This window comes from Sarcophilus harrisii, chromosome 4 (genome assembly GCF_902635505.1).
Source record: "Sarcophilus harrisii chromosome 4, mSarHar1.11, whole genome shotgun sequence".
Classification (NCBI taxonomy): Eukaryota; Metazoa; Chordata; class Mammalia; order Dasyuromorphia; family Dasyuridae; genus Sarcophilus; species Sarcophilus harrisii.
Window position 1 is genome coordinate 455,073,111 of NC_045429.1, and position 18,799 is coordinate 455,091,909.

Consider the following 18,799-nt stretch of genomic DNA (forward strand, 5'->3'; position numbering starts at 1 on the left):
AAAACAACCCCAAAGGACTAACAACAATGAATTAACTACAGAATTTCTAACCCACTCAGTGCCCCTTCACCCATCACATTCTAACAGAAGGACTGCACAAGCCAACCTAAGGGCTGGCAAAAGAACTCCATTCTATAAACCCTTCCGCCCTGTGCCATGGAAATAAAAATGACAGAAGCTTTGCTCAGGCGAGGAGAGCAGCACCATCAGCATTCTGTACCCCAACAGAACGTAGCCAGTGAAATAGGAGACTGTGAGAACTGGGAGAGGATGTGGGGGCAGTCTGGATGGCACCCCACTAAGCCTGAAAGAGCCCAGCCTCCAGCTGGAGTCAGTTCTGTCCCCGCAGAAGTCACGGCTGGCAGAGACCGAGGCTGATGAACTCTTCATTGTCTAATATATGGAAGAGAGAGCTTTGAAAAAGAGCCCGAGAAAATCACCTTCAAAAGAGGAGTCAGAAAGTGAGCTTGGCCTCCAGTAGAGTGAATAATACATCTCCTGAAGTGGCCACATGGATTCAAAAAGTTACAATTATGTAAAATACAGTAGTTAGTCCCTCAGCAGTGGAAATAATGCAGTGAAATTCAAAAAACACTACCATTTCCAAAGCTTCATTATAAACATTAATTGGGACCTAGCTGTAAGGGGAAAAAAAAAAAAAAGAGTAAAATTACCAAGAATCTTTAGCAGGGGGAAAAAAAAAACCTTAATTCTATCACTCTTTCTAAGGCTGAAATACAACAAAAAAAGTCGGGGGGGGGGGGGAAGGAGTAAGATCTGTAAGACAATGATGTAGAAACCGTTTAGAAAGAGCCCCAAATAGGCACCTGACAAGTTTTAGTGCCTTGATGAATACAGGGACTAAAGGATAATAAATATGTATAAGGTCATGGATCAAAAAATAAACATTTACAAAAAAACTAAAGAGGAAAATAACTAATGAAGAGAATGAGGGAAAAAATTCTTTCCAGAAAAAGGCCCAGAAAATGAAATTTTATTTAACTGAACAAAATCGGATAAATGAAAGGGGGAAAACAGGAATTTTACTATCCAAATGAGAAGGCAGGGGGAAGGGGGAGCGTGAGAGAGAAGAGAGCAGAATTAAATAACCACACAAAAGCAAGAAAGAAAAAGAAACTCCAAATAAGTGAAACTCCAAAACTTGGAAAAGAGGAAACTGAGGCAATCGGTAGCCCAGGGCCACACAGCTAGTAAGAGTCTGAGGCTGGATTTGAACTCAGTTCTTCCTGACCACTCCAGACCTGCTGCTGTTCACCGTACCACCTAGCTGCTCAGAAGCCCACTATAAATATTAGCTATTGTCATTAACAAAATCAAGAAAGCAATACTAGAAAGCAAAATGTCATTGCAAATAACTACAAAATATACAACACATCTGGGGAGCAATCTACTCAAGCACATGAAGACTCTTATTAAAAGACTAAAAGAAATGAAGAACTTGAATAGTTGGAAGAATAGTCAGAGACCATTGCTGAGCCATGCCAGTAGGGATTTTTAAATGGCAATAACGCCACCGTTAATTGATACTTTTAATGCTATTGTTAAAAACAATCTTTGTTGAGGCCTTGCCCTAAATGACAAAGAGAAGATTTAATGAATTTCTTTCAGCACCCGTTGTGTCCAACAACTTCCCCACTGAGCTCCAGACCAGCCTGATGGGTCCAAGCTTCCCAAAGGGGGAGGGGCTCGTGTCATGTCTCAGCTTTCTCCTTACCTCTAAGCCCACCAGCTGACGGCCATGTACTCAAAGGTCAACTCCTACAGAAAAAGCAGGAAGATGGGAAACAAGGAGGTCGCTCCAATGGGCCTGGCAGGAGTAAGCGCACACCAAGCCATTCAAACTGTCGTGGGAATGTCTGGCAAGGCTCAATCAAATCCTGACAAAATTCTTTCGGAAAAATAGAAGATACAGAAATGATGAAAAGAGGGAGCAACACGTCCAGCCCTTAAACTTTATTAAAAGCAGTAGTCACCCAAAACCATTTGGTGTTGCTTGAAAAAGAAAGAGAGAGATCAATAGAACAGACCAGACAAGGGAAAATCAGAGCCAGAGGAACTCAATTGTTAAACTTGGATTATAGAAAAAACACCTATTTAATAAAAACTGCTGGAAAAAATGGAAAGCAGGTCTGGCAAAAACTGGATAAAAACCAACATCTCACAAACTATTATTCCAAGAGAAGCTTCAAATGTGTACAAAACTTAAGACTTCAAAAGAAATATAAACAGATGAGCGAAGCATGAAATAAATTACCTGTCAGACCTTTAGATAGGAAGAAGGCTTCATGATCAAACAAACAAAGAAGTCTAAAGAAGGGAAAATGTAGAATTTTAATTACATAAAATTTCAAAGTTTTAGCACAAATAAAATCAGTGCTGTTAAAATTAGAAGAGAAGAAAGAAAGCATGGAATGATGCCAAAAAAAAAAACTATTAAACTGTATACTCTTTGACCACTCATATCACTACTAGGTGTATACCCAAAGTGATCAAAGTTAGAATCCATATGTATAAAAATAATTATAGCATTGCTTTGTTGTGGTGTCAAAGAATGGGAAATTAAAAGGATGCTCATCATTTGGGGAATGGCTGAACAATGTAAACCAAAAGACCCACTCAAAAAAAAAAGAAAGAAAAAAAGAATACTGCAAAATTATGGAGAACTAGGATGGCTAAATGGAAGAAACATGAAAAGATATTACCAACATTCTGAAGAGGCAAAAAGGTACAAAAAAACTGTTTTTCAATGGATTGAACAGTTATGCTGATTTTTTTTCTCATTTCATTTTTTAAAAAATATTATTGTCATAAGAAATTAATATCTGAATTAAGGAGGAAATCTGTAATGGTATAAAGAAAAGACAATAATAAAAACTTATTTTAAAATTATAATAAATATCAAAATTAGAGGAATAAATATATCATATGAAATAAAGACAATTGAGAAATTTAAGGCAAGCCAATGATGAAAATGAACAGTTTAAAAATTCATGCAAAACCTAACCATCATAAAGAGATGATTTTTTAAAAAAATTATTTTACTTGCAGTCAGAATGGAAGAAAAAAAGCCAAAAAAATTTTATTAAACTGGAAAAAAATGAAAGAAATTGATACAGAAGTAGCATATTCATAAAATAAAGGAAATAAAATTTAAGAATTATCAGGCATCCCAATATCTTTAAAAGAAAAATAAACTGAAAATAATTCTTTAGGAGACTAAATAAGAACATTTCTCAGAAATCCTGAAGATAATAAACAGAACTTAGGATTGACAGACTTCACAGGACACCATTAAGATGAATCTTAATTCACATCTCCTAGAACTAATCTTGGCAAGTTTCAAAACTACAACAATTAGATGACCAATAATAAGTGACCACAAAGAATGGTATCAAACACCAATATCACAAGTTTTCTCTATAAAAAACCAACATGCCAAGGGAATTACAACCTGATAGGTACATACATACATACATAAAAAGGAAAACATGGTGGATATTATCACAAAATCAGGCCCCAGTAAAACTAAATCTTTTTAAGTTCAAAAAGATAGTCATGTAATCATCTTACAACAGCCACAAATAAAGGGAGAAAAGTTATTCATTAGCAACTAATTCTTCGCAAATGATACATCAATAGTATAAAATAATAAATGATTGGTGGTATATGTTGATTAAACATTAGAGTCTGGAAAGAATTACAATAAAGGAAATGAAGGAAATTGTAATTCTTAATAAAGAAGAGCAAAGATTAAGTCAAATTTAACAATTACAACACAATTTTTTAATAGAGAGAAAAAGCCTTACTTATATATCCTAACATTCTTACTTGACTATATGTTTGTAACAGGTTTTGTTTTCATGCTTTCTTAGTAGGAGAGAGAGGTAAGAAGCAGAGGAAAATAATTCAGAGCTGAAAATATAATATCGATAAAACAGAGTCCAGGAGAGTGATTGTGATGACCGCATGGATAGAATAGAAAAGGAATGATCAAACAAAGACACTGGGAATATTTTACCTGTAGAAGGTTTAAGGGGGACACGAACATTTTCTTCAAATATGTGAGGTGCTAGCTATCATGTGGAGAAATTAAACCTGCTTTCCACAGCCCAAGGGAAGAATGAGAATCAGTAGCTGGGAACTGTAGAAAGCCAAAAATGGGCTCAAAGTGAGGAAAAACTCCCTTATGATCAGTATTGTCCAAAAAATAGAATAGGCTGCTTCATAAATTAAGAGTTCCCTCTCACTCGGTGCCACCAATTGCCAGAGATTTATGGGCAGGGATTCTCCTTTAGATTGGATTGATGAGGTCCCTTCCATATATTAGATATTGCAATTCATACCATTCTAGTAAACATTCAAAAATCTAAGTCTTTTCTCTATGTTCTATGAATTGTTTACAAAAACAGTCAACAGTCAATAAGCATTTATCAGGTGCCCACTATGTTCTAAAGCACAAATAGTGTGTGTGTGTGTGTGTGTGTGTGTGTGTGTACACACATGTACATACACACACATTATATACATATATGCACATATGTTATGTGTGTGAAACTAAAATACAAATAGGAAGACAATCCCTGACCTCAAGGAACTTATGATCTAATGGGGGAAGACAACAAAGGAAAGTTGGAAAGGAAGTCAAAGAAGTACAAAATGAACACAGTCAGATAGGAAATGAGATGTCTAAAGTTAAAAGTAACTCTGAGCTACTACCTCACACTCATCAAATTGGCAATAAAGAAAAATAGCAAATGGTGGAAGAACTGAGGGAAACCTGAGGGAAATGCCTTGTTAATTTTCTAACTACTGTGAAATTGAAACTATGCCCCAAAAGTCACTAAACATTGTATATATCAACCTCTCAGTCTTTGCCTTAAGAGAGCAAAGAAAGAAAAATAATACAAATGTACCAAAAATATCTATAATAGTTCTTTTTGTTGTAGCAAAGCACTGGAAACTAACAGGATGCTAATCAATTGGAAAATGGCTGAAATTATAATATATGAATGTACACAATACTACTATGCTACAGAAAATTATGAAGGGATAGTTTCAGAGAAATCTGGGAAGGCTTGTTGAAGCAGAGGGAAGTGAGCAGGACAAGAGACTCGATAATACAGTAACAACAACATTGTAAAGACAAATACTATTTAAAAACTTAATTACTCTGGTCAATACCATGACCAAACATTCTTTATATATGATAAAGATATCATATATCTATGATATAATACATTACCCACCTCCTGACAGAGAGCTGGCAAACTCAGCATACAAGGTGAGAAATATCAAAATTCAAATACAAATTTAATACCAAAACAATCAAAATGTCAACTAAGACAGTATTAACAAAAATTTAATAAAGGAACAGACAAAAATATAAAAAATATTCATGAGAAACTTTTAAAAAGGAGTCTTATATTTCTACATCTCAAATTATACTTCAAACTAGCAACTGTCTTACATATATAGAACAGGACAAAACAAAGGAAATTGGGAGAAAAGGTAATCCAGAATTAGAACCAAAGCAATACAGAAGAAGTAATGTTTAAATCCAAAATCACCAAACATGGAAGAAAGAAATTATTATTCAATTAAAAAACTACTAATAGAATTAGATAACTATGACCCAAAAAAGTGATTTGATTGAAATTCTAGTGACATACATACCACAATAAATTCCAAAAAGATAATCCAAGACATTTTCTAAAGTAAAATAAAACGATTAGAAGAAAATGGAATGACTTCTTTATTGTGGTTAGGAGAAACAGAAAAATGTTTTGTATATTTAAGGAAGAGAACAAAGTACTAGAAACAGAACAGATGGTTCTGATTATCTAAAAGTGAAAAGCGTGTTCACAACAAAAAGCAAGGCAGAGCCATTCCTGAGAGCTCCCTCTGGTTCCCTCTAGGTTGCTTCACATCACTTGGGTGTTTCCCCTACAAGCTCCTCCTCTTCCCTCCCCTGCACCCCCCACCATGTCTCCCATGAGGAGGTGGAAGTCCTTTTCCTCACTGAAGCAAACCCTCTATATGCATGTTTGACTCTATCCCAGTCTCATCCTCTCCACAAATTGCCCTTCTGGTCTCCCCACTCTCCTTAATCTTCCATCTCTCCTAGTTTACAGGCTCCTTCCCTTGCTGCCTTTAAACACATTTCCATCTCACCCAACAGGTCTCTTCCCCTTCCCCAATTAAGCAGGATGAGAAGCCCACCTACATTCCTTCAGGTACCTCCGTCTCTTTTCCCTTCGCTCTCTTTTAAACCCTTTACAATCTGACTTCATGCTCATCATTTAACTCAAAGTGCTCTCTCCAAAGTCACCAATAAAACCATGCTCAAAGGGCCACAAACTGTGGCCCATTGACCTAGCAGAGTTACTACTGGGCTTATACACCAAAGAGCTCTTAAAGGAGGGAAAGGGACCCACGTGTGCAAAAATGTTTGTGGCAGCCCGGCTTGTAGTGGCCAGAAACTGGAAACGGAGTAGACATCCATCAGTAGGGGAATAGCTGAATGAGTTATAGTCTATGAAAGTTATGGAATATTATTGTTCTATATTAAATAATCAACAAGATGATTTCAGAAAGGTCTGGAGAGATTCACAGAAACCGATGCTAAGTGAAATGAGAAGAATCAAGAGAACATTGTACATGACAACAGCAAAATTATACAATGTTCAATTCTAATGAACATGACTTTTTCCAACAATGAGGTGATTCAGGCTAATTCTAATAGACTTGGGATGGAGAGAGCCATCTGCATCCATAGAAAACTATGGAGACTGAATGTGGATCACAACATAGTATTTCCTCCTTTTTTGTTGTTTGCTTGCTTTTTGTTTTCTTTCTCATTTTTTGCCTTTTGGTCTGCTTTTTCTTGTGCAGCATAATAATTGTGGAATTATATTTACAAGAATTGCATATGTCTAATATATTGGATTGCTTGCTGTCTAAGGGAGAGGGTGGGGAAAAGGGAGGGAGGAAAATTTGGAACACAAGGTTTTGCAAAGATGAATGCTGAAAACTCTTTGCAGATATTTTGAAAATAAAAGTTATTATTTTAAAAAAAAAGTCACCAATGATCCTTTAATTAAGAACTCAAATGGCCTTTTTTCCATCTTGATGCCCTTGACCCATCTTAGCCTTTGACCTAATGGATCACTCTCTTCTCTCTCTGCTTTCAGGACACTCCTCTTAGCCCTCCTCCTACCTGACTGACACTCCTTTCTCCTGTTCTGGTTCTTCATCCAGGTCACACTCACTAAGCAAAGTATTCCTTATCCTGAGGTCCCATTTTGATCCCTAAGGCCTCTCAAACTCAACACAATCAAAACAAAACTCATTATCTTTCCCAAAAAACCTTTGTCTTCCAGACGCCTCTATTACTACAAGGGTACCCCCATCTCACAGCTGCTCAGTCCTCAATATCAGTGTCATTCTTGATTCCTCTCTCACCTTCATTCACTTCTCCAATCTATCCAATCTGTTGCCAAATCTTGCTTTTTCTATTTTCGCCATATTTCTCATATTCATGCCCTTCTCTGCATTCATACAGACACGCCCCTGGTACAGGTCCCATCACCTCATACCTGGACCACTGTGACAGCCACAAATTTCCCCCTACTCCAGTCCATCCTCCACTTTGCTGCAGGAAAAGTAATTTTCTGACCCCATGACCCACACAAACAAAATAAATTCTAGTGGCTTCCTGTCACCTTTTAGAATCAAATTCAAAATGCTGTTAAATATTTCAAGCCCTTCCTCTCTGCTCACTCCCCTTTGCATACTTTACAAATCAGACATATGTGCCTTACTTACAGACCATCCTTGCCAACGACACACGTCCCAACTCTATGCCTTTCCAGAGATTTTCCTTCCCCCCACCCAAATTGGCTTTCCAGGCCTCCTCCAAGACTCACTGCAAATATTATTTTCTATAGGAAACCTTACTCCCGTCCCCCCAAGGCCACCATTCTCCCCCTGAGATTATTTCCCATTTATTCTATATTCATCCTGTATGTCCCTAGCTGTCTGCACCCACCGCACGAGAATATAGTTCCCTTGAGGGTAGGGACTATGTTTTTACTCAAATGCCTGCCATATGGTATCTGGCAGGACAATAAGGAAAGAAACCATTTTGGGAAAATTCTTACCATAAATACTTATGGCAAAACCTGACATCTCAAATCTCCAAGAACTAATAGAAATTCACAAGCATAAAAGACATTCCTCATTAGATAACACATTAAAAGCAGTTTTTGAAAGAATACAAAGTATTAGCTTCTTGAAACTTTGTTTAAATTCTACAATAATTAAAATAATTTAAATCAAAACAAGATATCACCTCCATTAAATCAGCAATCCTATCTGAAAACTCAAAAAGTGAATGCAAGCTATGGGCCTGATTATTCCCCCAGTTCCAAAGCACCAGCCATCACCCTGCCCACATTCCCCCACATATGTATCAAGAAGAGTAGAAATGCTGCCATTATCTCACTGTAATCCAAATGCGCTACATGGACAGCATTCCCTTTTTCTATCAGTCTAGCAACCACGTGACAAAATGAATAAAGACATAACTGCTCCAGTAATTCAAATGGAAAGTGTGGGAGAAAGGTTCCTCCAATGCCCAAAAGACGAGAGAAAACAAGGTCTCCAAAATGGGTGCTGAACAAAGTGATTTCCAAATCTACTGGCGGTTGCCGGTTCCCTCATGTGCTCCCTTTGTGTCATTCTAGCACCAAAACTGACAATTCTGTGGGAGCAAATCCAGAATGATGAGGTCCTAGGACCCTAAGGGGCCACCCAGCCCCCACAACTGGAGGGGATCCGTCCACTGGAGATCTGACACCCTATTAAATTCTGTGGGAAACTTTTAAAAGCAAGAAATCTTTCTTAATCTCTTCTAAATCATCTAAACCAGAGGTATGGGAAAAAGGGAAAACAGAAGCTTCTAACATTCCGCAAGGAAAAGATATCTCATTCCAGGGAAATTTAAACCAAAGTGATCCCAGGAAGAACTTGAGTGTAAAAATTCTTATTTACTTCTGACTAAATTGGCAGGAGCAGAAAGATTTGTTTGCAAGAACCTACCCTCATGGTTATAACAGGACAAACATTCTACCAACTCATCAAGCATTTAATAAATTCTTTATTAATCATTCATTCCATTTATTTAACTAAGAGAGGAGAAAATAATGTCTCTCCTCTCCTATTCCAATTGGTGCCAGCTGTTGGTATTCAAGACTAGTGGGACACCTCAAAACAAGTAAGAGTGACAAAGGGTTCCAGTTCATGAAAAGGTGTGAATTTTCAGGGTCCACAGCCCCTAGTCAGCAGTCCGGTCTGGCCTAGGGCCTTCTTTAAACAGGCTTCCTTCCTTTCCAATGGCCAACAGCCATGAGAGAGGGTGCAGAAAGGTCGGAGGCAAGGAGACTAAGAGGAGGTCACTGGAGATCTTGGGGAGGGGATGTGAGTGACTACAGAAAGTCACAGAAAGGAGGATGAGCAGGTGACGAGGAAGCAAATGCAGCAAGCATCAAAAAAAGAGCAAGCATTTCTTGGGCATCCCCAGCGTACTAGATGCTGTGCTACCTACAAACATCATCTGACTCGGTCCTTACGGGAGAAGGCTTGAACAAACTATGACATGAATCTTCAGAAGGACTAGGATCATTCGAAAAAAGACATACCTTATCCCAGTGCTCTCTCCAGATGAGAGACCATGCTCCCCATTAGAGTGTGAGGGGACTCCCTGGGGGCATGATAACAAAACACTGTAACTTGCAGCCCTATCTCTTTTCATCTAAAAACTAGGAAAGAAGCTAAGCCTTCCTGGACAGACTGCCACTGGCATTGGCACTCAATCCACACATCAGCTGGCCATGCGTCACCTCGCTTGAGGAAAGCGTCCTGAAAGACATGACAGCGATGTCCTCACACATTCACTCACTTTCAGATCTTCTTCAATGCATGGTCAGGCTTTGCTCAACTTTTCTCTTTTGTCTTTTTTCTTTAAAAAAAAAATACTTGTCATTACGGATTATTCTCTAGGAGAGGAGGGAAAATAAAGATAATCTAAAAGATGCAAAAACAAACGATATCAAACTTCTTCAATGTATGGTTGGGTTTTGCTCAACTTTTCTCTTTTGTCTTTTTTCTTTAAAAAAAAAAAAATCTTGTCATTACAGATGGTTCTCCAGGAGAACAGAGAAAATAAGGATAATCTAAAAGATGCAAAAACAAATGATATCAAAACAAAACTTTTTTAAAAGCAAGACACACTTTCCTGATCATAACCATTAGGTGTAGATTTGTTTTGCTTGACTATGCTTATTTACAAGAGTTTGGGTTTTTTATCTTCCAGTTTTTAATGAGGGGAAAGAGAGGGAAGGAAGGAGGGGTTAGCCATAATAATGCCAAGAAAGCAGAGAAATTCTGGAAATATTAGCAGAAGCAATTAAAGAAGACGATTTTATACATTGGAGGAAAACATCACAGGAGGCACAGTAGTACAAAAGCAAGTAGAACAGAAGACAAATCAGATGAAGAGCTCAGGAAAGAGCTTGGATAAAAGTGAGAAATTTGGGCAATGGCTCAAAAAGATGGAATGTCAGAATTACTGGAGCTTTAAGAAAAAAAGAAAGAAAACCTCAAAGACCTGTCCTCTCTGCATCACAGGAAAAATATGAGCAAACCTCCCAGAAGCATCCAAAACAAGAACCCTCATTGCTCCAAAGAAAAAGCATTTGGAGAAGCAGCGCTGAGAAGAGAAGAGAGGCTGCCCCTAGAGTCAGAAACACATGAATGGGAGACCCTGGACATGCCCCCAGTGAGACCCCCTCATACCCTGATGGGGGACCCTGGACTCACTTCAGCTCAGGGTCCCAGGTAAAATCGGGTGGCTCTTGACAGTGCAGAGGTTATGACCTCTTCCCAAGGACACTTAGTCATTAGCATCTCCTTACACCAATGAAACACAGGCAGGAATTTTTTTTTACAAAACCTACAGAAAGAGAAGGTCAAAATTCAATCCATCCAGACACATTACTATCAAAATGAGCAGGGAAAAGATGGTGGAACAAGTCCTTCACACTGCCAAGAGGAAAAAAGGCATGATTAGTAGTCAGGGCAAAGAACACTGGGTTTAGAGAAGCCCTGGTTCTTCCATGGACTTCCTGTGTGACCGTAGGCAAGGAACTTAACCTCTCTGGGTCTTAATTTCTTCATCTGTAAAATAAAGCAACTGGCTTAAATGGCCTCTCAGATTCCTTAAAGCTTCAAATCTTTGCATTCAACCCACTAAAAACATTTATTTGAATCCTATAAGATCCAAGAACCAGAAACAACAAAAAAGGTTAGAATATGGCATACAAAAAAATTAAAAACATAAGGCCGCAATCCAAGAGTCAGTTTTACCACAAATTAAAAAATTTGAAAACAAAGGATAAGTATCTTTAAAAATCAAGAAAATGTTAAAGAATTTATTTAAAAAAACAAACAAACAATAAATAAATAAATAAATAAACAAACCCAAAACTCTGGATTCAAAATAGATCTAAAATTAACTTTGGGAGAAAAATAAGAAAACAAACAAACAAAAAAAAAAAAAAAAACAGGAAGCACTTAGTAATTAATGAAGAAAAGAAAGCGAGAAAGAGAGAAAGAGAGAGAGAGAGAGATGGGGGGGGGAGAAGAGAGAGAGAGAGAAAGAGACTTGAAGAGGGAGAAAAGGAGGAGAGAGAGAGAGGGAGAGAGAAATAAAATGGCAAACATCTTAACGAATCCAAATCATTAAACTAGATATTTTCCAAACATAATTAATTAGTTTTTTAATAATACCTCTATAAGAAGATGATTTTTTAAAAAATCAAACACTAATATAATGCTTAATAGGGCTAATTATGAAATAAGGCCTTTAAGCTTAAAGGAGAAAGGGAAAAAGTAAATACTATGAAAAGAGAGTGAAACATATAACTAAAAGGAGACAGAAAAGTAAGGAAAAGGATAGAGAGGCAAAGGGGAGAAGTTATCCCAAGCAAAGAGTTGTTTTATCAATTTAGTGTTGAGTATTTTAATATTATTTTAATATTTAATATTTAATTTAATAATATTTTAATATTATTCTGTTCAGTGTCTTGCAGGTTAAATTTAATTAAAAGAATAGAAATAGTGAAATGCAATGTTTATATTGATTGTATACATTCTACAAAAGATTGTAGAAGCTAAGCCAGATTTAACAATTATAATGTATAAATGGACTGAATTTTCCTAAAAAAAGAAAAAAGGTTATAAGACCTCAAATTATGTTGCATATAGAAAACATATCTAAATTTTTTTTTTAAGTATCTGGATTTAAAACAAGAGTGCAATAATGGTTCTACAGATCTGGAATTGTAATGACATTCTCTAACAATGTACAATTGCAAATGAGAAATGCTAAGTAAGATCAGCAAAGAAATTGGGTCAAACTTCGAGGTGGCAGAAATGTCAACTGAAGTTTTATGAACTAAATTTATTTTTGAACCACACTTGTGATTTCATCAATATAGGGAGATCCCAGTGAGAAAAGTCCCCCAACCAACGTAGATGGGCAACTGCTCTCAAGTCTCAGAAAGCTACGTGTGGCAATGAAATATTAAATAATTTTGCTAGGACACAAAGCAAGTATCTGACAAGGGCAGAACCAGAATCCAGGTTTTCCTCACCCTAAAACCAACACTCTATTCACTACAGAATAACATTACACATGCTAAATAATGATTCAAGTTAACTTTACACAAGAAAGGTTACCTACACTATAAATGTACATAATGTACATGTATATATAACGTACATGTTCCTCTGTGTGTGCACATCATCCTTCCCTTTATGCGTATTGTTTCACTGCTGCCTCAGCCCACCAATACCACCCCCTTTTTACAGAGAATACAACTGCAGCTCAGAGGGATTCACCCACAGAACAGGCATCAGAGGAAAGTTTGTGGACTGCCAGTCCGGCACTCATGCCGGGTAGCCTCATCAATCATGGGACAAAAGTTAAGAGCAGAGGTTCAAAGCCGGACCAAACCAAAGAAGCCCTGGGCCCAGACCCTCAGTGTCCCCATAGAGGGCTCCCATTCCCTTTGACAAAGACAACCTCTCCCCTTCTCACCCTCAGACATGGCACTGCCCCATTAAAGCAATGGCAACAACAGAGAAAAATTTTCATTTCTTGTTTCTCATGAGTTGTCACCTCAACAAGGAGCAGAGAAGGGCACAGAGGCCTCGACCTCGGGAAATCTGCCATAGGCATCATGGGCACAGCGGCTCCAGAGACACGCCGAAGGGCTGCCGAGGGACAACAGCAGATGAAAATGGGGTGCTTGTCCCCTGCCTCCTAATACCAACAGAGAGGTTTCTGGAACAAGCAAGAGCCAAGAAGTAACAAGGAACAGCTAGCATGTCAATAAGCAAGCTGCCCCAGGCACCGCAGGGGAGTGGGACATGTAGTAGAACCCTAGAGAAATGAGAGAGGCTCCTGCAGAGAGAAAATGCTTTCCAAGGAAAGGAGCTCCTGGACTCCCAAAAATCCCAACATTTGTTCCTTATGGCACTGTTCTGGGGTTGATCCAAGGGGACAGACCCCAGAACAGTGCCATAAATCCATAAAGTTGTAGAGGTCCCTCTACAGGGAGGAAAATTTACTTCTGCACAGATTTTCTCTGTGTTCTTTTTTGTATATTATAAATTAAGTCTATGTTTCATGACTTCTTAGCTTGGGACTGGCACCTCCATGTCCCCAGGGAAAATCCTCAGTAGAAATATGAGCTCCAAAAAGTATGAATAGAAAAATAGGAGCCCAAGTTCATTGGGACCAATAGCCTGCAGGTGACAGAATGAAAAAAATTACATAGCTGAACAGCTGAAAAAAAAAAAAAAATGACTGAAGAGACTTATAAAAAGGACTTAATGTAAAAAGCAGGAAATATTTGAGGGTTTTTTAAAATGCACATGGAAAACTCACAAAAATCAATTTTGTGCTACATCACAAAAAAGACTACAAATAAGTTTGGAAAGGCACAAATTTTAAATACTAAATATATGAAGCAAAATCCAATAAACTAAAAGTAAATATAATAATATGCTTAAAAGGTGACAACCTCCAGGAAAATTAAAACACAATGCCTGTGTTAAGAAGTTACCGCAAAATGATAGATTACCTCAAAGTTAACAAAATAAACACAGTGAATCACAATTTATGAAATGTCGCTAAAGTTGTACACAAGAACTAATAATCATGGGCCCTCGATAGCTTTATTAATGAAGGGGGTGAAGAAATTTGGTGAACTAAGTGTGTATTTAAAAAAATTAGAAAATCAAGTTAAAGTTTTTCAAACACTACATGTGTAAAGAGGCAGTTGGACGGCAGTGGATAGTGCCATATCTGGAAAAAGGAAAAGAGGAGTTCAAATATGACCTCAGACACTAGTTGTGTGATCTTGGAAGAGTCATTTAAACTCTTATTTGCCCCTGTTTCCTCATGTGTAAAATGGGGATAATAATAGCATTTTCCCCTCAAGGACGTTATAAGGATCAAATGAGATAATATTTGGAAACCCTTTGCAAAGTGATTGGCCAGGAGTAGGAATTAAACAAATTCAAATTAGTTGCAGCAAAATGCAAAATATATATATATATATATATATTTATATAAACACATAAAATATTTTAAAGTAAAGATAAATTCTTAAATTAAGATAAAAACAAAATTAATAAGTTATAAACTTTAAAATGTTTACAAATAAAGCAAAATATTTGTATGAAGGCAGGTGATTAAAAATAAGTTATTTTAAAAGAGAAAAAACTAAATTATTAAAATTAAAGAGATCATAATGAACATAAGAAGTTAAAGCAGATTTATCTTGCATTACATTTAAACTGATTACAAGAAAACTGATTATCTAAAAACAGTTAATAAATATCTACAAAAACACAAAATATACTCAGTGACAAAACAGAAAGTCAAACTCAGAAGAAATCAGTTAAGCCACTGATGGACGGAACATCACATAAGAATTATCAGAACCAGAGGGATTAAAAGCTGAATTATTTCAAATATTCAAAGAGTAAATATAGCCTAGACTATTTTCAAGAATAGAAAATGATTAGTATTCTGCCTAATTCTTTTTATGATTTTGATCCTTAAATCCATTAAATACAAAGCTGAAAAAACTAATATCATTAATATCTGTATAAAAATATTGAATACCATCTAAAAATTAGAGAAATAACACACAGTATCAAAGAGCTGTGATTCCATCAGTCAGGAACCCACAGTAATAGGAAAGGAAGTCCCATTCTCACTGCAGACCATCTCCCATTCCTACTCTGCAACCAGCGCCTAAAACGTAGATGGTAAGGAGCTTGGCCCAGTCATTTAGGCAGCAAATAGAGTCTGAACTGAGGCTGATTTAACTCCAGCATTCGATCACTGTGCCACATAAAACAGGCCAAGAAATGGTTCAATCAGCATTGTGATTTTGTGAAAAGATAAAAAACAGCCTCTAATAGACAACACCTCTTGACCTTTAAATGTGCACAAGCACACACACAGACACACACATACACACACACTCATACTTACATACAGACACACACAGACACACACACAAAACAATAACAAAAGAAGGGTTTTTTCTTGCCATAATAAAAATTCTTTCGCCAAAGTTGAGACATCAGTCCGTGGAAGGATTCAGGGATGGACGGACCTCCGCAGCCTTAGCCCCCCAAACAAGGACACCCACAAAAACCTTCTTGGCTCGAAGCCAAGCAATGAGCCGGCCCATCCCACTGCTGCCCTGCTGCACTGGGGAGGAAGTTCTTCCCGGCCTCGAGCCTAACTCCATCTTCCTTGACCTCTCCCCCGTGCTCCTCCTCTGGCCCACAGTCTCCACTCAGCAGCCCTTCAGAGCGCTGGCCCAAGCCCTCATTCCTTCTGACCTACCCTCACATGACACAGAAGCAAAACGAGTCACCGGTTCCTCTCTGAATACTCCGAGTTTGTGGATATTCCTAAATCACGGCCCTTCCTTCCTTCCCACAGCTCTGGCCCTCCGAGGGCAGGCCCGAGCCCATTAGCTTTGGCTGACCCCTAGTGAAGTGGCAGCTCCCCACGACACCTGAGACAAACTGATCCCCGTCCTTCACGCAGGAAGTCAGTGCTCTGATTTCCAGGGTAAAGTTCTCCCTTCCCCCCATCAAGCTACCCTCCCTGTGGTTATCAGCCAGCCCTCCCAGCTCTGGTCTCCTCTTCAAGCTGGACAACACGAACTCCACTGAAGGCAGAGCCCCAGCGTCCCTGCGATAATGAGACACTGTTTCAGAAACGGCAGCGATGGCAAGAAGAGCTACAAAAAACTGCGGGTGTAAGCACTGGTAAAAAGAGACAGTATCTCTATTTGTAGAAGATACCCAATCATCCATCAACATGCACCTACTACACACCAGGCCCTGGGGATACAAAGACAAAATGGGAAAGCCCTTGCTTTCCTGGGCCTGCATTCTAACAAGAGGTGGGTCCAAAGCAGACCCGAGGTGCGCTAGAACCAGCTTCCTACAGAAGAACGCCGGGAGTCGTGGAGGCTGTGGGTGAGGAGAAGAGTTTCCCCGGCCTGGGGAGCAGACACGTGCAGGCCCCGGAGCAGAGCAGAGGCTCTCAATGGGATGGAGAGGACAGAGAGAAGCCCGGGAAAGGCAGGAAAGTCTGGCCGTCAGCTCTGACCCGAGGAGTTTCTGTCTGATCCCAGAAGAAATGGGCAGATGAGAGGGGGGTTGGGAGCTCATGAGATCTGTGCTCTGTGAGCCATGGGAAGGATGGAGTGAGGGCAGAGGGCGCGGGAGGCACAGAGTGACCAGGCTGCAGGCTATGAGAGAAAAGAAGCGAGAGACCTCTTAGAGGTGTGGAGAGTCTGAGGGAGGAAAAACGGGGTCAAAGGAGAGAGAGGATGGGTCCCCTCCAGAAAGTTTGAGCTCCAGAAGCCAGCAGGCCCAAAGACTGGCGATGGCCCGCACGCCAGTGTGATCGGAAGCCAGCTACGTGCAGTGACGGGCAAGAAGCCAGGCAAGGCACTTCTCGAGCAGGCCGTCCAGAGCTCCCAAAGGCAATCCCCAAAGGGCTGAAAGCGCTCTCTGACCCCCAGGAGGAAACCCGGGGTTGTCGGCAGCAGGAAAGCGATATGGACAGGCCTTGCTGCAGGCCTGACATTTGGTGGGATCATGGGATCCTAATTTAGAGCTGGAAGGGACCTGAGAGGCCCCTCGGATCCAATGATGAAAGGACCACAAAAAGGTGGCATGTGAAAGAGCGGGGTCCTGGACCCCAAGCAGCCTTTCCTGCCCTTCCTCAGGGTCTCCCTACCCGAAAATTAGAAAGGGAAGGAGAGCCTGGAGGCTGCAAGCGCAGTTAGGAAGCCCAGTTAGAGGCCAGGGAGGAGGCACAGCCGGCCAGAAACACCAATTACAACAACTCCCTAAGAGAAGGGGTGTGAGGCCTCCCACAACACCGCCAATGAGAACACAAATCAGTATTTACAGATTCACTTCAAGTGAGACAAGGCGAGCAGAATCAGAGTGAAAATGTCAGGTTATTGTCGGGAACATGAAAACATCAACAAAATCTGATAAATGCAAAGGTGAGTCAGAAAGGGGCACAGAATAAGATTTAATTTTGCTAAACCACCTGCAGAGAGATTCAGAGACAAAGAGAGACAGAAGCAGAGAGTGCACAAGAGCCCGTAGCTTATTTGATAGAAAGAACTTGGAGTTGGAAGCCTCTGACACTTTCTGGCCAATCCTTAACCCACGCAGTATTAAGACACTCAAAATCTCAGTGTTGTCTCTGACTCCTTTTCCCTGAAATTCAGTCAGCGGCTAATCTCAGACAGAATTGTTATGAGGATCCAAAAAATAATAATAATCTATGTAAACCTGTTTGCAAATTGTAAAACATATTCATTTACCAACAGTTTGCTTTCTTTTATGATTATATTTTCTTTTTATCTATCAATGCTTTGGAATTTGCTGTTTTATGTCCAATTTCATTGCTTAGTTTGTTTCTTAACCGCATTCTTTGCTGAACTGCTGCACAAAGTGGAGAATTTTAAATGGAAAAAAAGCAGTTGCTGGCCAGGGCACCAGAGTAGTGGCAGGCAGGTTGCATGCCAGGCTGTCCAACCTGCCACCAGCGTTGGCCCTGATCATTCAAAAGGAGCTAATTAATTTTTTTTCCTAACTGAAGTTTTATAAATGCATGCAACACGACAGATCGACTTTCTTCTAGTCAGATAAGGCTTTCAACCTTGAAATAATGTTATCGTTTCTAGAGTGGAAAAGTCATGGGAATGTGTTTTAAGAAAAATCCTTGTTGAAATGCATTTTTAGGCTCCTCTTCCTTCCTTACTTCCCTCTCTGTATGCCCCAAACAAAGAACAAAGTTCTTAGAAAATTAAGAGCCAAAGAAATGTAGTTCCCGTGAGAGACTGGCCCCCGTAATAAACTAGTTCCTGAGCCACGCCACTTTGTACTCACCTGACTTTAGAGGATTGACTTTTACCACCCAGATATTTCAGTGGAGCAAGAACTGAAGTCCCATCTTTCTAAGAGGATGACAGTCTTGGATTTCATTGTATTGACCCAAATGATAATAAAAGAAATAATTTTTTGATTATAGAGGTTACCGATCTGGTAACTTGTCCACTCCAAATTCATTAGCCTTCCTAAGCAAAACAGACCC

At 39.1% G+C, this 18,799-nt stretch overlaps 1 protein-coding gene across 2 annotated transcripts in view; it reads right to left on the reverse strand.

The window, feature by feature from the left end:
- The window catches only part of DIS3L2 (DIS3 like 3'-5' exoribonuclease 2), a 285,169-nt gene that overhangs the window by 252,590 nt on the left and 13,780 nt on the right, over positions 1-18,799 (reverse strand). The gene's annotated exons all lie outside the window — the stretch shown is intronic.